Source organism: Rhea americana, unplaced genomic scaffold (genome assembly GCF_003343005.1).
Source record: "Rhea americana isolate MKP2758 unplaced genomic scaffold, rheAme1 scaffold_5, whole genome shotgun sequence".
Classification (NCBI taxonomy): domain Eukaryota; kingdom Metazoa; phylum Chordata; class Aves; order Rheiformes; family Rheidae; genus Rhea; species Rhea americana.
In genome coordinates, this window is record NW_028186645.1 from 1,605,274 (window position 1) to 1,617,148 (window position 11,875).

General features: G+C 37.8%; 1 long non-coding RNA gene across 1 annotated transcript; it reads left to right on the forward strand.

Annotated features, from left to right (window-relative positions):
- Positions 1-138: 138 nt before the first annotated feature.
- On the forward strand, positions 139-11,838 carry LOC146588671 (uncharacterized). The gene is made up of 2 exons (XR_014897356.1): positions 139-415; positions 11,365-11,838. It is a non-coding gene; the product is annotated as an uncharacterized LOC146588671 (long non-coding RNA).
- The last annotated feature ends 37 nt before the right edge of the window (positions 11,839-11,875 follow it).

Sequence of the window (11,875 nt, forward strand, 5' to 3'; positions counted from 1 at the left end):
ACCCCCCCGCCCGGCGGAGCCGGGGCGCCGCCTCCCCATTGGCTGTCCCTGTCACGTGAGCCGCGGCTCCCGTGGCGTCAGCCGGTGGGCGGGTCTCTTCGCTGCTTCCCGCCCCTCCCCCCGCCCGTTAGGGGCTCCGGAGCGGGGCGGCGGCGGCCGGGCCGGGCCCCAGCCACGCCCCGGGGGCAGAGCGGCTTCTCCGGCTCCCGCCGCCTCTCTGAGGCGGGGCGCGGCGGCGGTGGGCGCCCCGCGGGTCGCCCCGCTGCGGGAGCGCCTCGCTGCCTGACGGCGGGTGTTTAAGGAAGAGAGAGTTAATGTAGGGCACGTGGGGAGCGTGCTGCCCCTGTCACACAGCCCAGGCCGGCCACCGTCAGTTTGAGGACTGCAGTGTGTGCTTGCTATGGATGAGGAAAAGGTGAGCTTTACGTAGTCGCAGCCTGATTTTGTAATAGTTTCTTTATCCYTTAGTGKTKTTTTTTTCCCCTAATGCTTAGGTGCATATAATTTTTTTTTTCAATTTTGCTCACCTTTGCCCAGAGATTAGTTTTAAAATAAGCCACTCTTTTAATCTCTCAAAGTTGGAGTGCAAAAATCGGGACTGTCATATTACTCAAAAGAAGAAAAGTAACAAWTCACAAAAACTTTAAAATTCACGAAAACTTCAAAATTGCACTTATCATGTAGCCTGACCAAGCTCCAGATACCATTAGACTGAGTGAAAAGCATAGAGAWTTGCAACCCAAGACATAAAACATCTAACATGCAAATTAAATATGCTTATTAAGCTCTGATTGTGCTGTGCTACTAACAGATAAAGAAATTACAGAGTGCCTAATAAATACCAGCATAAAAAAGACTGACCTCCTAGCTTTTCCAACCTGTGAGTATGAAAGCCAGCACTAGCGAGCAGCTGAGTTCTCACTTTTTTAGGAACTTGGATTTCTAATAATCATTCATGTCTGATGTGATGGTATCTAGCATTAGCGTGTATCTGTCATATGGGACTTGCAGCACTTTGCTTTTTTTGCTGTGATCTGCAAAGAAATCTTCTGACTATGGGGAGTTGCTTCCTCTTGCTTCAGTCGCCTCCCTGCTTCTTATGTGCTAGAAAACAAGYGATGTCTGCCTCTTATCCTGTCCTTAATCTTCTCTGATTAGAGGATTTAGAACTGAGGTGCCACTGTCACCGCTGTGTTTCTGTTAAGCATTGGTCATGAATGAATTTCTACTAATAAATAAGACTTCTAACCAACCCGGAAAGAGCAACGTGGATTTGGAACATACTCGGAAACAGTAAGGAAAAGCAATCCAACCCTCTTTTATGTTGGAGTTTGATCAGTACATGAAAAGATTCATATAGCTGAGGATAAGCTCCAGAACTTCCAGTTCTTTATTAGGTTACAGTTTCACACAAATTTCAACTGTTCTTAATTCCAAGCTGTTTTGTTCCCATCTCCCTCCTGTGCACTGTTGCTAGTGCTGTGCTTAAACCAGTTCACGGAGTTGATCTGGTGGAAAACTATTCCCCCCATAAAGTGATGTGTTTTTTGCCTCGAACTGGCACACCGYCTGCTTCTGTAAACACTAGTGATGACCGAAGGAAGGGGGTGGAAATGTGTGGCGGGGGAGGGATGTGACCTAAGCAGCCTAGATTTAGATCAGTTTAAGCTGCTTAATGACTTTCTCATTGGCTCTTGGCCTCCTTTGTATYTCATAGTGTTCGTAGTTTTTACAAATAATGGAAAAACTGTGTTAGTTACACACGCAGTGTGTTAGTACATTGTTACCCATGTACTCCTGAATAGTAGCAGCAAAAATTGTCCATCTTTATTTTGCTGGTAGTTGGGAAAACGTTGAATCAATACATCAGACTGAATACAGGTTCAAAAGATGGCATTGACTTAGTTAACATTTGGGAGGTTTTCTTTGTGACCACAGATGTAGAAACTCTTGTGAAAACTTGACTCCCCCTCACCTCACTTGCTAGGGAAAGACTCTCATTCACCAGTAACAGAAAGCAATTGTATTTTTCAAGGCCTGCTGTATTATATCAAATAATCAGTGGGTGGAGGTAGTTTGCAAGAAAAATAGTTCCATTTGTATACTCTAATGGCTTCATAATCTATCAGAATAAGAGAAGTGACTTATATTTTTATGCAACACTAAGATGAAATTTTATTTTTACTACAGTGTTACATTACTGTAAGCCTAATTATTKTGTTACAAAGAAGGATTAATTATGTAAATAAGATGGAGTACGAATATGATTATATTAATATCTGTATTAACTTCTGAGCATGCTTCATGCAAACTAGATGTTTCCAGAAAGCAGAACAGATTCAGTCTGATTAGGCTGTAATTAAAAGTGTTGTGCCTACTCTCCAACCTTCTAAATCCTTTCAAAATAGTGCATGCAGTATTGCTGGCATTTTGCAGCTTTTTACTGTATTGATTGAATTGTCCAAACTTGCAAAAGTTGGAACAGCTAAATAACTAAGTCACATACGAAGCAGCTGAATAATATTTAAAAGCTTGAAATTGGGCCAAATGCCCAGTGTGTCAGTGAAGCAGGAATATTTACATATTTAGTCCTTTCCAACTTTATTGGATATGTATATATTTTTTCCAAGGTGTATATATTTTTTAATTCCTGGTCAAAGCCTGATCATTCACTGGCCTGAGTTAATTGCACAGATCACTATTACTGTGAAGGGAAGCCTTSTTCCTCGTCCTCTTCTCCCATTCCCAGTTTTATGCTTTTACTGCTTTCCATGCACCATCTTGTTTGATTGTATGGTTTGCCAGTTCAACTTACTAAAATGGCAGAAAACTAACTGAGCAGGGAAGACAGGAGACAATGAAACCTTTTGCCATCAAGCTGTTAATTTGGCTCAACTGAAACTGTGCAACTGTATTTGTGGACAAGGTTTGAGAAGCCAATGAAACGTCATCATTGTATGTAACTGTCAAACACTGGCAGGCTATTTCTCAAGATACTTCTTTCTCCCTATCAACTGAAACAGATCTCTTCCATTTTCTGGCGCTCTGTGTCAGATGTAAAGAGAGAACTGAAGATTCAAACACCACTGGCAGTGAAGTGAGGCTGAAATAGACGGGTTGAAATTTAAAAAAACTTTTCCACACTTGTTCTCAGGCTGCATTACTAAGTAAGATAACTTTCTTATCAGGGTAGTAAAACTACAAAATTATGTTTTAGGGAACTGTCTGGGGTAATAAACTATTTCATCAGGCTTGAGTGCCTACAATATACTCTGCTTTTACACAACCTAGCATCAAGAGCTGCAAAGCGAGTATATTCAACTTCACCAAAAAGCTTAAACATCTTTCAGAAACATTCTCAGCTAGCATGGGCTTATTCTGCCTACCCTGAATTACATTAAATAATTTCTTGACTCATCTAAGTGACTCAGTCTAAATGGGTAGGTTTTAATTCTCTTCAATTCTGTTAATATCCATTAGTGTTAGATGTCATACTGTCATGATCTGTTTTGTTGTAAAGATTTTAAAATAATTTATTCAAAGCTATGTARAAGTCGGACTGTTTTGAGGTAATGAGTAACAGGTCAAATTTCAGAACATGTATGTATGCAACATAATGTTTCAGCCCTATGTGTGGCCACAGTCATAAATGGTAATTATTGACCTGACAAAGATAGAAGAACGAGAGAACGAGAACGAGAGAAGCCCATACAAAACGGTAATTAATTGGTGTAATCATATGTATATGTAGTAGTGTCACTACTGTACATCTTCTAACTGAGTATTATTTCTGTAAAATTTGGACTAGTCAAAAATGAAAAAATCTCTCACGTATGGTTAATTGTACTATCTAAATCTCAACTCTAAGAATTTCCAGTGAATATTTAGAAATAAGGATGAAATTATGTTTGCATCAAAATACATAATTCTTCGCATTATCTCTTTTGAAAATTTTTCATTCTTTCTTGTCTCTTCTAAATTTCAAAAAAGGCAAGATTTTGAGTCTAGTGAATAGCATTAGCAGTTAGTTATTCAGGCAATCATAGCATTATAGAAAGCAATTATTGAATATTTTCCTCTTTTGTTAAAAGTTCAGGACTCACATTTTTTCAGTTAAGTAGTGAAAGCTTATGCTAAGCCCCCTTTTCATTTCCCAGAARTTTATTGGCAAAAACAGAAGTCATCTCACTTGAGACCTCTCCATCAGGGAGCGGCAAGAGGGGGCCTGCTCCACGAGAGAAAACGAGCCCAGAGTGGAGGGTGACCACAGCACAGGGAGAGTCTCACCACGCACAGCGCYGTCCCGCTGTGCGGGAGGAGGACTGGAGTGGCAACAGGTTCTGTCAACAGCCTCAGACAAGGCAAGGCTGCAAGTCAGGGTTGTCCGTCCAGGAAGTCCAGTCAGGAGACAAGGCTCCTGATTGTTTAATAAACAAGTGAAAAAGCAAAGAAGTAACTATAAGTTGTTTTAAAATATTGTTCAAGTTAACTTTGTGTGTCTTTTAGAAAATAGTTCCTTCATGCTYTCCATCCGTCCTCAATTGCAAAGTAAGTGCAACTACTTACCAGCAGAGGACCTGAAATAAAGTCTATACTCCAAACTGAACTGAAAATAGTTTTCTAAGTTTGAACTCTGTTGATGTGCAATTTTTAGACTCTCTGAGCCATAATATCATCACATATGGCTGGTAACTGTTCTGGTACTAGACTGTGTCAGTAGCTATTGTCCATATCCATTAATGTATTGACTTTGGATTTCTATTGGGCCAATGTACTTATTTTTTAAATGAAAGAACATCAATAATGAGCATGGAGAACTCACTGATGCAGAATGTTACTCAGGCATTATTGTTGAGATTCAGTAATATTCTGGACAAATACGTGTACAACAAAAATAACTAATGATAGTTAAACAAGTGATTTCTTTGTTTGTTTCTGACTGCAGAATGCATTATTTATGTCAATTATYGGCTGTTAAGTAATAAAGTGACCTACATGTCAAAGTTTGGATGATGGCAAAAGTAGTAAGACAGGATATTAAGGTGAATGAACCATTGGTCTTATCCAGAATGCCRATTCCTATGTTTCTAAAAGAGTACCTGAACTTGTGTGCTGGTACCCAGCTTCTATAGAGATGGGAACTACAGAAATAGTAACATTAAATCACTTCAGACAAATCACTTTATGTTCATCTGCCTCAGTGAAGCAACTAAAAAGCTCATAAAAGAAGGACTTTACTTCATGTTGTATAGTTGAATTTTTCCATGAAAATAGACTGAAAGAGGTGCAACTCTATCAGTAACACAGATGACATTAAGAAATTTGATTTCTTATTTCTAGTATTTTTTGTGATTTTATTTTTAGTATGTATACTGAGTTGAGAAATACATTTAAATATAATGAAATATAATAATCTGTTTAAAATTTGTTGGATATGCCTAGCATTTGGAGGGTATCAGGCATACTTTAGTCTTGATAATTAAGCTCTTTTTCATGTCAGAACTCAGTATTATTATGATATGTTTCTGTGCAGTTTTTGGCAATGTCTTTGTTGATTCCAGGCTTTTGCTGCATTAAGTGTAATGTTTCTATTCATGTACTGCCATTCCCTCTTCCCACGTGTTATCAAGGGAAAGATTAATTTTATATGAGATGAGTGAGGCTAGTAACCATAAAGGTGACTGTAGCTAAGACTCCTACATCTTCCTTTTTATCATGTTTAAGTAGGTATTTATGGAATGAATGAAGAGTTCCAATTATTTTTACCTCCTGTTGATGCCATGAAAGATTTTCTCTTTCAAAACTTTATACTTTTTCTGCTTTTTTAAGAGTTTGACACGCCTGATATAGCCATGTATTTTTATCCCAGTGTGGGAACGGTTCAAAGGCATACTCAGAAGGTATATTCAGGACTTAACCCTGGAAATGCTATAAGCTTGTAGGTGCCTCCAGGCCTGTTTCTGGGTAYTCTCAGAATTGCCGAATTTATCAGATGATGCTTATACTGTATTTGTGGTCTGCCTGAGGAGCAATCCTTGTTTTGTGGACGGACAGCAAGGTGTGGCTTCCATCAACGCGGCTTTTGTCTGACTCTCATTAGAGTAGGCCACCTGCATCTACACTGCATAGCATCTGGGATGATCCTGTACTCTTCTGTAAGCCTTCCCACAGCCTTTTCAACACACAGGGCACAGTACAAATATCACTTCTCTCCTGCGCTCACAGCCTATGCTCATGCCAGTTCTTACTGTGTACCTTCATGTGAATCAAGTTTGTTTTCAGGTGGCATCACTTGGGGTCACAGAGTTCCCCCACCATAAAGCCGCTCTGCCACATCTCTTTAGGTAGCCAGGGTGATTGCTGCAGTCAAGATTCCCCTTTCCTCAAAGGCTATGATAGCTTAGAGTCCTTTGCCATGGGGACCTCTTCTTGGCATCAGGTAGTCCATCTTTGCATATGAGACATTTTAACCATTTTTAATAGATTCTTTAATAATTAATATCCCTTTCTGTTTGTCCAAGATTAGAGAAATTCTTGAAGTGTACCACATACATGTTACTGTAGATGTATCCAGTGAGTCACGGCATGGAGGCAATGCCGGACAAACAGTTTGAAAGGATAGTGTTGGAGGACAGGACCAAGTGGAAGGACACTTTCCACTAAAACCAGTTCCTGGAGCAAACTAAAGTCTGAATGGCTTCTAAATTTTGTCTGGGAAGAAGCTTTGATATTTTGCCCCAAAAGGTATTCCATATATATGTGTGTATGTATGTGTGTGTATATGTATGTATGTATGTGTGTGTGTGTAGTATGCACACACAGTGGATGTTTATGTAGAGGTTTTTGGATCAAAGCATGTGATGATTGAAATTGATAGTACAGATGCATCAAAATATTCTTGTGTGTTATGTTGGAAGCCTTGGTCTGTAATTTAGGGCTGTACATTCCACTGCATGACAAAACACCTCAGTCCTCTCATCATTCTAGGATCAATTTTTCATTATAATGGTTATAAGAATTTGTTAATTTTGCTAAACCAGCATATTTCCCATAACCTCATTTTAGGAGGTAGCAGATTCTTTTTTATTGAAAGTTTACAAAAACAGATACTCTGAAAAAAATCAGACTGAGCAATTAAACATTGGCAAAGTTTATAAGCATCTCAAACTAGAGTCTTATAACAGAAAGTGTTAGACAAACTTAACTACAGATTTCTCTTCCATCTGTATTTATATCGTGCTGTGGACTGACTGGCAAGCCTGTATAGACTTTGCCCCAAAGTAAATTTTGTCTGCATCTTGTGTTCAGTAATTATCTTTAAAATGCTATATAGAAAGGAGTTATATATGTATTATCATCCCTTAGGCATGCTAGAATTTCTTCCTCGACTACAGAAAGACGAATAAAAGCACTGAGAGACAACAGAGGGGGAAGAAGGTCACTAAGAAGTCAAAAAAAGGCYTTTGACACAGATTTTTGCCTGCATGCTTTCCTCAAAAGCCTGACACATAATATGTCATGCGTTCCATTTGCAAAGAGGTTCGCTTTTTTCTTTTTTTTTACTTTATGTTATTTCTTGCTGTCCCCAGTATTTTCCTGTCCCTGAAGATGGCACTTACTGATATGGGCAGAGATGATTAATTGCAGCTGTTCCTACAGATGATAATTTTCACAAAACAGCTCATGTCTCTAGCATGCTTTTTTTTCCTGCTTTTGTTTTTATTGTTATCCTACATATTTCTTTCCAATTTTATCAGAAGATTCTTTTTTCATATTTGTCTTTTTAGAGAAGTGATCTGTATGCAAGTAACACTGATTCAAGAATCAACTGTGAGAACGGTTTTCCCCTCCGTTCACAAAGGCTACCAAGAAAGAGGCATGCTGATGTTTTTATGGGCAGTCTTTTGCTTATCTTGTGATTTTTAATTTATGGAAAAGATGCCCRGATTACTTTGTGGACTGCTTCAGTTTTATTTTAGAGAAAGAACTAGCAAAACTAAAGCTCTTGGTTTTCAGTGTAAATTAAAAAAAATCCCTCTTGTTATCATATGAGAGTGGCAGATTGGTAACCGCCTGTCCATAATCCGTATGGCARTTTAAAGTTACATTCATATACAGAGAGAGGATAAAAGGTAATCAAGTAAATAATACGTGTAAATAAAGATAAGATACATATAAGAAAATAATTCTTTCCTTACATTTGTATATAAATCCTRTCCCTCCCCAAAAGTTAATTGAATTTTTGCAATTTACTCCACCAGGTTGGATTTGAATTTTAGTTCTGCTAAACATGTTAATACATCGTAATGTTTATTTAAAATGTTAGAAACTAAATGAACTAATCTTTTAAGATTGAAGTTTAAAAATAATCTTTTAAGATTATTTTTATTTATTTGTATTATGGAACTAATGAGAATCTTTGACTCAAGACTGAAGTATCATAGCACTGTATGTGAACATATAGTAAAGAAATGTCCTTTCCACAGAAAGGTCTGGTTTTGTTATGCTTCATAAATAGTGTTATTCAATTAAATGCAAAATAAGTTTTTGTGGACTTGAGGCCAGAATGAGAGTAAAATGATCAAAAGCTGTGCAATTCCAAATAAATTGCTACATGTAGGTTTCTTAAGAGGTGCAGTGGCACAAAGGCAGAGGTATGTCAGTAGTCACCTGGCTGTGTGAGTTCAGGCTTTGACTACGCCGTCTTTTCCAGTCTCCTCAGCTGTGTGTGTAGATCCTGTGTCATTTGGTGTGAAGAGTCAAAGTGGTCAGCGAGGATGTTGGCCATCCCAGTCCTCTGTGTGCCATTGGCTGCAGGAGCTGGTGCAGCACACCCAGGTAGCTTCAGTGAACCTTCAATATGTRCTGTACAACAGGAGCCTCTTATCCAACTTTTTGATTATTTTGTGAATGTCACAGTAGAAGTGGATTTTTGAAAGGCGGTAAATTGTGTTTGAAAGGTCTGTTAATGGCCTAACAWGAATTGTTACTGGCAAGAACTTTGACTAACAAAAATAAGTCTTACAAAAAGCCATGGGAATATTCTGTGAATGTGGCAAAGGATTGAGATTTGGAAGACTTGGATTATACTCTTATTTTGGCAACAGATTCACAGTGTGATTTTGGCAATTTATCTCAGTGCTTCTGTTTCTTTCTCACATCTTTTATTCCTCTCGTTTAACTTTACTGCAATTTGTCTGTACAGTGCATAGAACAGGTGAGGGAGCAATCTGGACTGTGATTCTAATAACAGTGATAACAAATAGTGTTAAATACAAAATATGTATCAGTTACTCTATTGAAATAAGATTATAGTGGGTTTACACAGATATAACATGATATAAATTTAAATTATATATTCAGCCATCTTTAACTGAAATGCTTGAATCTTATCAGATTGCTGCCTTTAGCATTCGTCTTCAGGTTTTGCACTGAACTGAGAGAAGTTCGACTTTAGATAATGTCCATGGATGTCATCAAGGTAATATAGATATATTTTTAACAATTATAGCTCAAGCAAATCTATGATCTGTAGCTAAACATCTGCAGCTTTTATATAAACATAATTCCCTTTTATGCCCTTTAGTTTCACAGATATTCTCATTAAAAACACATTCATGTGATACTGACCAGTACTTGATTAAATACAACTCATTACTTATCTCTCAGATGGTTATTGCTGGACTTATTCCAGAAATGCCCTGAAGGTATTTTTTCTTTTCAAAAGGAAAATGCTTCTAAACTAAGACTATGATTTTACTGTCAGGTGACAGACGATGTAGTTAGACTCCAAGTCTGTTTTGAAACCTTTCCAAATTCAGTTTAGTTGCTTAAAACCAGAAGTATCTACCTGTATGGTTCTTCTCAATAAATATGAAAATAATTTATAATCAATTAAAACCTCACCAAGACTTTGGAACATGTCAAGTTTTGTTGAGAACTGTAGCCACTAGCCTTCTCTATACTTCCTGCAAAAAGGATTTACAGATCACTTAATTCTTATCAATTTATTAATGCTTTTGTGACAACACAGACATTTTATATCTGTACTATAAGTTTGCGTCACTATTGAGAATCCTTGTGCCTTCAGTGTCAAAAAGAACAACACATCATGTCTATCAACCCAGGCTTTGTTGAAAGCAAATCTCATTAGATAAGGTTTTTCAGTTCATCTCAGGTTGWTTTTCTTGTCTTTGTTCTTCTGTTTAAAAGTTAATTTAGCCATTGAGGAATGTACTAGATAGACACTGATGGAAAGTGCCCACTAAAGGAGTATAATATATGCCAAGTCCATCATCCTGCTTGCAGCTGGGTCTCAAGCTGTTCAGTCAGGCTTGAACAGGGCTGAACCTTTASGGATAAAAAGATAGTCAAGTTTTCTGACCTACTCATCTCTGAAAACAGCACATCAGTTTTTTTAACTAGATTGTACAGGAAGAGCATGATCGAGACCAGTTCTTACGTACTGGCTATTGGATACCTGTCAAATGGTAACTTTCAGGTAACTATCAGCCTAAGGCTGCACTAGTTCCTTTGAGATGAAAAGCTGTGTATCCCATTACCCATCCCTTGAGCCACTCAGTGTCCATCTGCTGATGTGAGAAGAAAACATCATTAATAATGTATTCACGGCTTGTGTTCTAGCTTTTATGTTGCTATTAATTCTTCCATCATGAGCTATCTCAGCATTATTTAGCTTCTCATTTATAACACCTACCTGCTAGCTGTAGTTGTGGATTTTTTTTTCTCTATTTTAAGGGATAAAAGGAATTAAAGCAGATGATGTGACACTAAAATTGATTCATAAGATCAGTTAGTTTTTGCATAAGGGTCTGTTCTGCATTAATATATCTTATCACTGATTCAGAGTACATTTGCTAAAGAGAGAGTCTGATGAACAAGGAGTAACTTGTGTCATAACTTACTACAACTAACACCATCTAATACTTAATACAAATCTCTTAATGGTGTGAAATAAGGTAATGGTTTGGACTTTGGGAATTGAATGTCAGTGTAAACTGGTGTAGCTCTGTTGAAATCAGTGAAAATGTCAATGCCAGATAACACCAGAATGGCYACAAATGTCTACAGTAATTTGTTTGTTTTGGGTAGTGTTGTAGGATTGTTAGTTAACAATTCCATTCAGAACAATAAAGAATTACTGCTTTAAAATTAAGTCATTCAAATCCATAATTTATAGCCTTATCATTTGGAGGGAGGTGTTTTGTTTTTAAATTGTTAAAATATGATTTGAAGAGTTATCAGAATTAAAGACTGTAGCCTGGATAAGACATTATAGGCTATCAGATTCTTATTGTCTCTGAAAATCTTGATCTACTGAAATACTGACCTTTTTTTCCTTAGAATGAGTGGCTTGTATACACCAGAAAAATAATTATACGCCTGGAAGAAAATGGCATGCAAATGTAGTCCTTGATCCAGGAGATTTGCAGAATAAAAGTTTGTTTTCATCTGTGAATTCTTTTTTGAATCTCCGGTGGTGCCAATGACCAAAACACCCAAAGGCTTGACTGTTTATTTCTGATATAGATCTTAGYAGTTTTCATGCCTGTGCGGCTTCAGGATTGGATTACTGCAGTACATAGGGAATGAAGAGCTATAGCTATGGCAACCAAAGTCAGATAGATAATTGGCAGYGTGAGTTACAGAATCTCTTAGGATATGCAGCAGCCTCCTCTCCCCACTGGTCTGACTGTTCAGTCTGTGACCTTCAAGACCAGGATCAAGATCAAGGCCTTTCTCTTCTCCTAGCATACGTCGCTCTGTAAGAAGCTCTTAAGAGTTTGCACAAATAAACAAATATGGATGTATCTTAAACTGGTTTAGGAGTTTTTTCTTTTCTTTCTTTTTTTGT